General features: G+C 37.8%; 1 long non-coding RNA gene across 2 annotated transcripts in view; it reads left to right on the top strand.

Moving 5' to 3' along the window:
- The window catches only part of LOC132772716 (uncharacterized), a 40,616-nt gene extending 28,636 nt beyond the window's left edge, over nt 1-11,980 (top strand). Inside the window, exons 3-5 of one of the 2 annotated variants that reach the window (XR_009631258.2) lie at nt 1,072-1,125; nt 10,892-10,984; nt 11,500-11,980. This is a non-coding gene — a long non-coding RNA (uncharacterized lncRNA). Of the gene's footprint in view, nt 1-1,071; nt 1,126-4,044; nt 4,413-10,891; nt 10,985-11,499 lie in introns of those variants that run through there. The other variant, XR_009631257.2, reaches the window with a different exon arrangement.
- The last annotated feature ends 1,149 nt before the right edge of the window (nt 11,981-13,129 follow it).

Here is a 13,129-nt window from a genome sequence, read left to right as displayed (position 1 = left end):
GAGTCCATCATTATGTCTTTTTGTTGCCATTAAGCTGCTGAAATTGTAATGCCCATTATGAGAAATGCGTATGAGGGTGGGTAGGGGTGACAAAGTCAGGGTCATCTCCCGAGATGGAGTCACAGTTCAATATTTTTAGATTGTATTATCTCCTTTAATTTGTCAGACAATGAAGCTTCAGAGCATTCAGAGGCCAGCCCCTGCAGCAATTGTAAGTACAGATAGTGCAGCAGGCACATTAATGCTGACACTCAAATGATGAGTTAACAGTGCAAATGGCTCTCTGAAGACTAGCCTAAGCATGGCCAGACAGTCAGACCCTCATCATCTGTAAATGATCCAGTCATCTGCTGTTTTCCTATCCCTGGACAATGAGGAAGCAAAGTCATCATCTGTATATTGCCAGGGATTTTGCTTAAAATTCCTTTTTGTTTTATTCAATGGGAAAAACATAAAGAGATTGACATTATTTTTAGTACCCAAATAGCTGTATCAGATCTTGAATAACCAGGTCTTGAAATATAACAAATCAAACTGTGAACTTTCAAAAGCTCAGCAAAGTAGGCAATGAGATCTAGGGAAATTCTTGGGCCCTATTTTTTAAAAAAGATCTATTTTAACTGATCCAAGGGAAGGTCTTGAACTGCCTTCCTTGAGAACAAGCAGCAAGTTGGCTACCAATGAACAAACTGAAACTTGACCATTTTGTGGGTGGGTAGAATTTCTGAAAGCAGTTTAGTTGCTCTGGGATATATTCCACTTTAAGAATCAGGGTTACACAGTGAGGTACTCTTGGATCCAAACTTCTCTGTATTAGCTGCACCAACTACTGTTTAGTTTTTGAACTCAATGTCACATGATAGCTATTACCTTAATGTGTGTGTGTGGGGGGGGGGGGTCTAAGCTATTTGAAAGACATGCTGGTCCCATGTTAATCTGCCCATCCTTGGAATCAGCTGATGTGGCCATTGACATTATTATTTGCAGAAAACTCCTTTACCCAAATTTTTAAATAACCCAGTTCTTGTTTTAATCCATTTCTTTTCTCTTTTTAAACTTTTTAATGCTTAGGTAGCTAGCTGCTATAACGACTGTTGGAGCGAAGAGCAGGATCGAAGTTTTATTGTAAGTAAAAACATCATTTGTACAGAGTATTATGCATACGTTGTTTAAAACAGCATCCAGTTCATTCACTTTGCTTTCCCCATCCACATGATTACTGTTGGGATAAAATAATAATTTAAAAATGGAAAATTGTCTAAATATGCTTTTGAGTTATGAGAAACTCTGATGAGAAGAGTCTTGGATTGACATGAATCTCTGCAGTTCAGGACTTAGTCTGCTATTATGTCCAATTGGACTTGATTAAACAGATAATTGTATCTGTTTTTTTATACTCCATATTTCCCTCTCTCCATGTCCATGCTACTTAGAATCATAGAATCAAAGAGTTGGAAGAGACCTCATGGGCCATCCAGTCCAACCCCCTGCCAAGAAGCAGGAATATTGCATTCAAATCACCCCTGACAAATGGCCATCCAGCCTCTGCTTAAAAGCTTCCAAAGAAGGAGCCTCCACCACACTCCGGGGCAGAGAGTTCCACTGCTGAACGGCTCTCACAGTCAGGAAGTTCTTCCTAATGTTCAGATGGAATCTCCTCTCTTGTAGTTTGAAGCCATTGTTCCGCGTCCTAGTCTCCAAGGAAGCAGAAAACAAGTTTGCTCCCTCCTCCCTGTGGCTTCCTCTCACATATTTATACATGGCTATCATATCTCCTCTCAGCCTTTTCTTCTTCAGGCTAAACATGCCCAGTTCCCTAAGCCGCTCCTCATAGGGCTTGTTCTCCAGACCCTTGATCATTTTAGTCGCCGTCCTCTGGACACATTCCAGCTTGTCAATATCTCTCTTGAAATGTGGCCACCTTTCCTGCTAAAACCATTGCTCTGAATAAATCTTGTGTTTTCTTACATAATTTTTATTATTCCCTACTATGCTCATTAACATAAAATCAATATTTACCTGAATTGGTATTTTAAACATTTTCTCCATTTTCTTTACAATCTTTTCCCAGAAAACTATTGTCTTTGGGCACTCTTACCTCATGTGGGCATACCAATCTTTATTTGCTCAACAATGCCAACGTGTTGAGTTTATTCCCATTTCCATATTTGATAATTGGGCTGGTGTCCTGGACCATTTCCAAATAAACTTTCTTTCTAACTCTTTATACTTCTCCATTTTAATTTTCCTAACTCCCTTCATTATTTCCTCTATTGTTTGTTTTGTGAGATGGCCTTCTTTCTGCCATTTAGTTTGTAGTGTAAAAGGTAAAGGTAAAGGATTCTTCTGACATTAAGTCCAGTCATGTCCAACTCTGAGGGGTAGTACTCATCTCAATTTCTAAGTTGAAGAGCCAGCATTGTCCATAGACACCTCCAAAGTCACATGACCAGCATGACTGCATGGAGCTCTGTTACGTTCCCGCAAAAGCGTACATATTGATCTACTCACATTGCATGTTTTCAAACTGCTAGGTTGAAGGAACCTAGGCCTAATAGCAAGGGCTCACCCCCGCTCCCCAGATTCAAACCACCAACCTTTCGGTCAGCAATTTTAGCAGCTCAGCAGTTTAATTCACTGCACCACCTTTGTAGTATATTTACTTACAATATATTCATAATCTTTCATCATCAATTTAAATATTGCTCTTGCTAATCCTTTCTCTGATTTCTGTCCTTTTATTAGTGTACTTTCCAGATTACTTTCTTTGCCTATACATTCATCATATTTCCCCTGTTTACATTTATTATATAGGACTAATACTTTTATCCAGTTTGTATTTCCCACTTTTTCTATTATCCTACTGATGGGGATCAGTTGACCTTTTATATCATACAGGTTTTATAACTATAATAATAGCCTTTGTCCTTCATTTCCTTCCACCAATTGGAATTGAATTCCTTCTTGTACAGGCATTCAAAGGGCATCCACTTTAATATTTCATCCATTTTAGGTGCCATTTCTTCCATATTGTTAATGCTAATTTTCTGGGACCTTTTTTTTTCTTCATGCTTTTAAAATGTAAATTTGATAGGGAGAAGTTAAAATTGGATTTTTTGCTGATGATGTTATAGTGATACTAGCTAATTCTTTAATAGGAATAAAAGAACTAAAATTATACTAAACTTTATTTATTTATTTATTTATTTATTTACTGTACTTATATACCGCAATTCTCAGCCCAGGGGCGACTCATTGCGGTGTATTTAAAAAAATACAGGGCTGGGGGTAAATATAAAGATTTTAGAGATCGTGTATTTTGGAGTAAACAGACTAGAAGAAAAAAGACAGGATTGGTGGTAAATTTAAATAATTGAGATATTGTGTATTTTGGAATTAACACACTAGAAAAAAAAAGATTCATCCTATCTTCTCCAGGGTTGGAATTCCTAAATCTAGAAGTAGCTCCCTTGTTCTATCAAATGATCTTGAAAAGATGGTGGGAGAAGAGAAGGGCCTCTACAAAAGACCCTGGAGCTCCAGTAGGATCACAAAATTTACATGCACCACACAAAAAGAATCTCAAGGCAGTCATACATAAGATCTATGGGAAGCTATGTGTAATAAACCCATATAATCTCTGACCACAATTTGGTGGGACTGGTGGGGATTGTCATTCCTGTCCCTCTGCTTCTAGCAGTGGAAAGCCAGAATTTTATAGAGCTTGCAACCACATTTTTCTCTCTGAACCTAAAGGAGCAGATATTTACAACTGGTGAATCCTATTGGTTGGGCAGGGGTAAGAATTGAGGACATCTTTATTTTAATTTACATTCATTTAATATGTTGTCTCTCTTCAATTTTGTTTCGTTAAGGTTAGACATAAATGCTTATATAAAATGTGACATTTAATTGTGTTTTACATTTAAACTTTGGAAGAAGTATAAGTTAGACTGCTAATTAATTCTTGAACTACATCTCACTTCTATTTTCATGCAGCAACAGACTAATGCAAATTTCACATTGTTTGATTTGCTTTTCCAGTGATTTGTCATATAAGTGGGAAGCTGTGTCAGCTCAACAAACGAAAGCGAAATTTGATTTTAAACATGTTCACTTGTGCAGAGGCCAATTGTATGGAAAGATTACGATAAATCCTTTCAGTGCCAGCTTTAAACTGAAGTGAAAAGCTGAATATCTCTCACAGCAAGTATGCAATTCCACACTGCAAAGAACATCTGTGTCAGATTCTCCTTATGTAGCAATAGGAAAGACGTACTTTTGGGCACTGCCACTCTCAGTAAGCCACAGAATCCCACTGCGACCATTGGGAGTTGTAATAATGATTTTTAAAAAACAAAATAACTTTCTCAAGCAATTTTCTTATGGGAAATAAATCTACTGGAAATGACCATTCTTTCTCCATCTTCTTTCCTATGTGTGAAGTAAACCTTACTTCCTTCACAATCCCCCTTTTCCTGACCAGTGTTTTGGAAGAAGTATGAGGATGTGGGAGCAGATACCATATTTTTCTTTCCTTTTATTTTTAGTTTGGCTTATTATTGAAAGTATTACAATGACTGATAGACCAGGACAACTTCTTCAGCTTTGTTTTTAAACTTACTGTTAAGACTCCTGTCTGTGTTGGGAAGACAAATGGATGAAACAAGTATCTTAATAACTTTGCTGGAAATGAGCATTGTCTCAGTTGTGTGGGAATTAATGATGGAGTCCTGTACAAAATAGTTTAAGAGCTGATGAAGAATATATCACATGATTCTTCCAATGACTGTATTTCTTAATTTTGTTCCAATAAACAAGGTCTAATCTTAAAGAGCACATACTTGACAAAGCACCTTTGGAACTTGTGTTGGTGGGACAAAGCAAGTCATACTGCCTTCAAGATTGAGAAACAGCTCAAGAATGAGGAAGGGCAATTACTTACAGCTTTAGCAATTTAGGAGCAATTTTTGCCCATTATCTGGTAGAGTTTTCCAGTGTAAAAGAACAGCAGCAGTTTCCTTCTTGACCAAGACCATTCTCACCCGCAAGTGGAGATGTATAACTTTTCTTATTTCAGTTTTGATACAGATCAGGGCAATGTCTTGAAGGCTTTCATGGCCAAAATCACATATAAACCTAATTTTCCAGTTTCCAACAGACCTCACAACCTCTGAGGATGCTTGCCACAGATGCAGGTGAAATGTCAGGAGATAATGCTTCTAGAACATAGCCATACAACCTGAAAAACCTACAACAACCCAGAACTGAACAGTTACAATAATGTTTCTTCACATCTGAAATTCCTCATTTTCACATTTTCAGCTTATTTTAAACAATGTATGATTGCATAAACACCTTGTTCAAAAAACACAACATTTTTGCATAGAAAACAGTGTACTTTGCACAAAATACAGTACATGTGTGTGCGAATGAATTTTTGCTAAAGCAACAACAATTATCACAATGGCTGCTCATTTTTGCTCTATGCTGAGACATTACTCAGTAAATTTGTGAGTAATTCCTACTTGCAAAACTTCTAAGGCAGTAAACATATGTTGCATATTGTTTCAGATGCTTTGCAGGTTCTGATTACTCACAAATTAAGCTTATGTATGTGTCATGTTTGTAACAGACCTGAGGATAGTTGCTTGTACTTCAAGGCATTCTCAGATGCACAAATATTCCCTAACGTAAATGCATTAAGCCCTTTCAATTCATTATTTTATGCAATGACTTGGTTTAGTTGTTATATTGTTAAAATTGATTTGCACACCCCTACTGTTCTACTTTTTTATGGGCATTAGGACAGGCTTTTATCAACCTTGCAGATATATTTCTGCCTTGAAGTAATGTGCTGCAACTCAGGTAGTCAGCAAATTATATTACAAAGAGTTACAATAGATTAAGTAACAGGTTAATGCAAATAACTGCTGTTATCTTTTGAACCATTGCAATGAAAAGCCAAGTGTTTTGCTATGGTTGAGCTCAAAACACATCTCAAATATGCTTGTAATTCTTACGGGGAAGCTAATCATATCCCTAAAATTCATTTGAACTTCTCTGTTGAATTCTCAGTAGTAAAAAAAAATGCTAGTGAGTAGATCTTTCTATCCACTAAGGGGAAAATATTTTCCCTGTAGTATCTTTTCTAGTAAAGGCTCTGTTGGAAAGATAAACACCTGAAGTCATGAATATTAATACCTTGATCATACTAGATAAAATTGCAGAGGCCAATTCACTCTTGTGACCTGTTGCCTGAAAATAGTTCTAAGCCATGCTGTTATTGCCTCTAGCAAAATTCCTTTAGAGTCCACGAGACCTCCAGTGACAAAGAACTATTGTAATATAGCACACATGACAGCTTTACCCTCTCCCTCTACTATTGCCAGTCGAAGAGGAATGACCATTCTGACTTTGCACTGCACTGGATATGAGCATTTGGAATTAAAGAGCTCTGAGTCAGTGTGTTCCCCAGAGCTCCATTTCGAAGAAGAAGCATACAGCATGACAGCAAGCCATTTCATTTTCTCACAAGCTGGGCTCTGCACTAAAGATTCTAGAGACAGTAGGGGAACCCACATACAGAGAGATGTACTTCCCATAGTTGTGAATGCTTCATCAATTTTTAAATACGGCTTCATGTTAAATCTATGTAGTAATTGGCATCACTTCTCAGAAAAAGTTCTCTTTGTTCCCACAACATATGGCTCTAATTTTTCACATGCTCTTTCAATCATTTCAGCTCTTTCAGAATGGCAATACTTAGGGGCATGAATTATCCTGCGGGATGACCCAGCCAGTATGCCACTACTGATGCTGTCCCTACTCCTCCTGAAATCATCGCAACAGGCAAGCTGCAGGATGCCTTATGAGCCCAATGTAATATTTCTTATTTAAAATGAAAACTTGCTTTGCATACCCTCCTGTTAAACCTGGTTTGTGCTTCAGCTGAATGGGCACACAGATTGCTCTTTTCTCACAAGAGCGGAGAGGGAAAAATGGATTTGCTTCAACTTACTCATCACTTCTCACATGGCAGGAGATACTGATTGGCTAGACCACCCTTCTTTCTGTCCTGAGATGGACTATTCTCCTTCACAATTACAATATGCTATTTATACGTGTATTTCACTTTTCCTCCCTGGGAAAGAGCAGCTCACACTTCCTTCCTGTCAGAGAGCTAATGAAATATGTGCATGCACGCTCACATGCAGAGTTGATAACTTTCCCTATTTTGCCATCTAGAAGCCAAACAGAGACCCTAACCATCTTACCAAAAAGACAATTTGCATAAATGATTCCTTTGCAAGGGAAGTAGTTCTACAAACCTCTACAAGTAGCGCCCAGCAACAAGAAAGTTAAAAGAGACAATCAGATAAATAATGCACAGGTTTTATTTAAAAAAAAAATTAGATTTTAGCCCACTTGCATCTGGTGAATTAGGATGCAATTCACAAAATGCCAAACAAAACTTGGTAGTCTTTTGACATGTCACAAAACAAATCTTACCTAGGAGTAAAGAGCCACAGAGATGTCAGTGGGTCTTCTTAATTCCTTGTAAGTGTGCCTCTAGCTGCCATATCAAACCTACCAAGGCATAATAAACCCCATAGAATTCAGTTGAGCTTTCATTTTGAGGAGAGACAGCATGGAATGGATTTGGTGCTTTCATTCATCCTAATGGTACCTTAATTCGTCCATTCCTCGATTTGGCTCCTTGTTCTCACACATGTCTCATCTTCCACCCATTCTCAATGTTACCTATTGCTCTGACTTATTCTATTCTCATGACACCTCTTTTTCTTTCCTATAGACTTCTAAACAGGCAAAGATCCTTCACACCAGATTTTCATTTTTTCTCTCCCCCTCCCCCACCCCAATTCATTAACTCAAGCTGGAGTTTGGGAATGTCTATGTGGGAGAGGGAGAAAAGTGGAGAAATGTAAGGTAGAAGAATGAACATGAAGGTTTACTTTTCTTCCATGTAATGGACTATGCATGTGCCCATCCTCTGTGCTAAAAAGGAAATATTTTGGCCAGAGGAATGAGAGGAGATTTTGTTAATGATGCCAGAACATCAACAGTATGGGAGGAGATCAAGATCAGTGACATACATAGCAGAGTAAAGCAAGCATGCCACCCTCCAGAATTATTTCAGTCAAATCACATTTAAATTATCACCTTTATCCTACTTAGAAAAAAGGATCCTACATGATAGAACTACATTTCCTACTCCTCAGAATGCATCTTCCAAGCTCTGGAGAGCATTTACATGACCATTTCATGACTGGGAGAGGCTGAGAGAGTTCTAAGGCAGCAAGAAATACTGTAAGTCTGCCAGTTCACCAGTGATTACAAATATCAAATACTTCCTTTTGCAATGTTCAAAGATGGACATAGGCAAATGTGTCTTGCATCAACCTTTAAAAAAGTGCTTGACTCAAAGATTTTAAAACAAATGATGAATTATGGCAGTGACCTAGTGTCTTTCCCTTTCAACTTCAAGTCACCATGTTACACAATGTAACATTTGTTACTTCAGCCACAGTTCAACAACAAACAATCTAGGCCAATAAGCGCCCAAGTTATCAGTTGTTCTTCTTCCATATGACTTTCCTCCCATTTTATATATTAACTGAACATTGTGAAATCCAGTCACAGTAAAGAAGCATCCGCGCTGCTCAGGAAAGATATGTAATTGAGACAGAATTTGGAATAAAAGTACAATGCATGATGTACTACTTGTCCCATTCCAGTCTTTGGGCATAAAAAAAATCAATGTGTCTCTGTGTCATAAAGTCTGCAATTGGTCCTTGGTGAGTATTACATGGGAAGAAACCCTTCCTGATGTCTTCTGATGATCAGTTCTTGAATCTTGAGATTAAAGCATGTTGATGTCTAGAGACATACAGTAGTCTCTGAATCACAGAAGTTGCCTTTATTTATCTCAGTCTTTTCACCTCTTACTGTGGATAAATAAGATTTGAATATGTAAAAGTGAAACATTTTACCTAATTCTGAGGTTTAAAATGCTGTGTAAGCACTTTGATTATGTAGGTGCAATCTGTGAAAAAAGAAAAACTTCCCCTCACTGAGACCAATTATGACTTATCACAGATGCAGTCAAATGTGATTCCAAGGCTATATGAAGCCCAACAGTTTTTGTGGTCCTCAGGTCCCCATGTCCCCTGAGAAACAAAAATTTGAGTAATCTGGTCAGAGTCGGCCATTCACAATTCAAGGAATGCTATGAAGCAGGGAAACATAAGAGCAGAGGATACAGATTTGAGACTTATTTGTAAACAATAGTGAGTAAGCGTAGTCACTGATAAGTGTAAACCTGAATCGAATTTGGGAAGCTGGGAATGTGAGAAGAGTTTTGGGATTTCATATTTAACTTATTTGTTATATAATTAATATTTGCTGATTTCAACCCTATGTCTTATTTCTTCATTGAGTCTGATTATTAAACAGATTGTGCACCACCACACTAAACCCATTGATGAAAACAGAGACATGTCAAGTCTAGTGAGCACCTTGAGTAACAGACAGTTGGTAAAATGGGCATTGGTCAGGGGTTCTGGCTAGAGAATATAAAAGGAAAGAGCCAATACTGTCCAGCATTAATTAAGACAAGTTGGCAAGTTAATCAGGTAGCAGTAAAGTCTTAAGGAAGTGCCTAAAGTGGTCAAGCTAGCTTCAGAGAAGACACAAACAGCATGCAGAAGGTGACCGTGAAGATTCTAAAAAGGCACCTTGGGTCAGAACATCAATGGAAGGCAGTTGGCCTCAAGAAGAAATAAACCTTAAGGAGGTCAATGACTTTGCCGTCCCTGAAGCCAGTCAGGCAATTGAAGATCATTCATCTCAGGGAGCTGGGAGATTAAAGCAGAAGACAGCTGATGGTGTTTTTACAACCTTGTATCATTCCAGTGAATTCCTGGCCAGAGGGAAAACTTCAGGTCTCGACCTTTGAATAATTCTGGGTGAACTAACTAGGACAAAGGATGCAAATGGGTAATCGGCAATTGAATTTTAATAGGAAGGTGAACTAGGAAAAAGCAATAGTGACTTTCCTAATGAAATGGTATTTTTAAAGCAAGTAACTAGTAAAGAATGCTGGCATTTCAACCCTTCTAAATAAGAGGAACTGAGAACCATTTAAAAAAAAAGACTAATTATATATTTCACTATTCCAAAATGGAAATTTCCCCTCAGTTTTTTAATTAAAACATTTAACAGAAAAAAACACAAATAAAGAAAAACAATACTTGTGCATACATAAACACAGACATTCTTAAACAACAATTGCATATCAAAAACTACATAACATACACAGATGTATGGTGTGTTGTTTGGTATGTAAACTATTCCATAATGAAATTTGTTTCTACAGTCAACCCACTGTATACACCCTGCATCTATGGATTCAACCACCCACAGTTTGATTTTGCCATTTTAATATAAGGAATCCCATTTTATTGCATAATGGAATTTGAGCATCCATAGATTTTTATATCCCTACAGGATTCTGGAGCCAAACCCCAGCAGATACCAAAGGTCCACTGTACAAGGCTTTATGAATTTGTGCTATTGAAGTGGTATCAGGGCCACTGACAGAGAGAACAGCAACAAAACTAGCCACATCTTGTTCCATTGCTACTGTTATAGTCTATTCCATACTCTTAGTATGTTTTATTTGCCTAAGACATTTCCAATACCCAAGTCATGGACTATGATTAATGATGATAATGGCAGAGAATGAATCCCTTAGAAGAGATGTGCTGGAAAGAGTCCCATGTTAATTTGGTGATAATTCCCTGCCTGAAGCCAGTATTTTAGAACCTTACTTTCAACAGTATCATACTGAAATATTCTTTGATAACAGGCCAGCTTCTTCAAAGAAGAGCCATCTGTTGCTGAACATTTCCATTTTCATGAGAGAAGAGCAAAATCTTTCTACTGACCTAGGAGCAAGAGGGTAGGTCACTCCATGCTCGGTCGTTGTCTAGCCAGCATAATGGGTGCTTAACACATGTGGGGATCATTGCTAGGGAAACCGTTCCCCTTGATGTCTGCTTGTATTTAGGCATAAAATGCCTTGTCTTTACTTCTAGCTCAAAGAAACAATTTTTCAAAGAAAATCCACAAAGCAGCTCCATTTGAGCTTAGTTTTTCACAAAGAAGTAGTCTGAATATTACTCTAAATATCCAGGAAGGTGAGGCCTCAACAACCTTCTTCCTTCTCACTCACCATTCTGATGTATAATTGCTCCAAACTTTCTAATGAGTTATAACTAACTTGGCAGTATTTCTACTTTTCTCTTTCCTTTGGTGAGGCTGTTATGTAAGAAAACATCCACCATTTTCTTCTGTTGAATATGTTACACAACTTCCTTCTTTCACTTTCTTTGTACTATTAAAAATTGAAAAAATATTGAAAGCTGTATCAAAAGGAGACTATCTTTTTTTTCTTTCTTTCTTTTTTACTATCAGGGTGACTATTGTGAACCACTGTTTAAGTCAATTTCAACCCAAATATGTTTTGGAATAAATCAATCATAGTAGATTTGAGAGCTGGACCATAAGGAAACCCGAGAGAAGGAAGATAGATGCTTTTGAACTGTGGTGTTGGACGAAAATTCTGAGAGTGCCTTGGACCGCAAGAAGATCAAACCAGTCCATACTCCAGGAAATAAAGCCCGACTAACTGGAAGAAAGGATATTAAAGAAAAAGATGAAGTACTTTGGCCACATAATGAGAAGACAGGATACCTTGGAAATAATAATATGCTGGGGAAAATGAAAAGAAAAAGGAAGAGGGGCCGACCAAGGGCAAGATGAATGGATGTTATCCTTGAAGTGACTGACTCGACCTTGAAGGAGCTGGGGATGGAAACAGCTGACAGACAGCTCTGGTGTGGGCTGGTCCATGAGGTCATGAAAGCAAATGAACGAATAAACACACAGTAGTTGCTATTTGTTTTCTTTCTTTTTTTCTTTCTTTCTTTCTAGCAATTGATTGGTGGATTGGTCAACACTCATTATAATAAAATTAAAACAGGTCATTTTAGCTGAATACAGCCCATCACAATTGCTTGACAGCACTTCTTTTTACAGGGCAAATTTTCAAAAAGAAGAGTATTTTTATTTATAGATTCATGTCACGTGGCTGGGTGGCTGTGCCCAGTTTTATACTGGAAACAGACTTAGACACAAATGAAAGCAAATAAAAAAGGCTTTACTTCAAATGAAAGCAAATAAAAAAAATAGGTCAGTTGCAGCCAGTACCAAGCCCCTGACTGTGTTGCTGATTTATAGCCCTGAACTTCCCAGTACAGCTATCCCTAGGGCATGTTCTGATTGCTCAGTGTTTTCTCTGCTAGCCTAACTGATCTCCTTCTGCTCTCTTTCTCCCTTTGACATTCCAGAAACACAGGATTTCTGGTATATATGCCACCTCTCCTCCTCCTTCTTCCTCCTCACCACTCAACCCCAAATCCCCAAGTGCTCTTTCTTCCACCACCTGTCTTCTTTCTCCCTCAAAATCAGAAGAGCAGTCTACAATAATTTGGACCACAGTTGGCTGGTATATGTTCAGCATAGGTAACAAGCTGTGCAACCCTGACTTTGAGATTCTAGGACTGAGCATTGCATTAGTTACTTGGTTCAGATGAGTGAAGATGGTGTAAAAATTCAATGCTGCAGTCCATGCCTAAACCTATGTCATTTCATACTGTACAATTATAATGCTATGATTCCACTTTAACTGCCTATAGAATCTCAGTATTTGCAGTTTATGAAGGGCATACAATACGCCTTTAGTATCTGGTGGGATTTCTTTCCTGGGTCTTCCATGGACACCAAAACCCATGATTGCAGAAGTCCCATTCTGTATTATATCATAGTGAAATTGTGTCTCTTATATAAAATGGTAAAATTAAGCTGTAGATGATGGTGGAATCTACAGATACAGAATCCATGGATAAGAGGGGCAACTATATTTAGAATTCTTAGTCAGATAATGCCTCACCAAACTGCAAACTTCAGCTTTTCATAGGCGCTCCCTACTTCAAGCTCTGGCATAATGTAAAGAATGACAGTTTAAGTTTTAAAAACTTGGTTA

Source organism: Anolis sagrei, chromosome 4, assembly GCF_037176765.1.
Source record: "Anolis sagrei isolate rAnoSag1 chromosome 4, rAnoSag1.mat, whole genome shotgun sequence".
Classification (NCBI taxonomy): Eukaryota; Metazoa; Chordata; class Lepidosauria; order Squamata; family Dactyloidae; genus Anolis; species Anolis sagrei.
The sequence above is the reverse complement of the archived record's forward strand: the minus strand, read 5'-3'. Positions and strand labels throughout refer to the sequence as shown.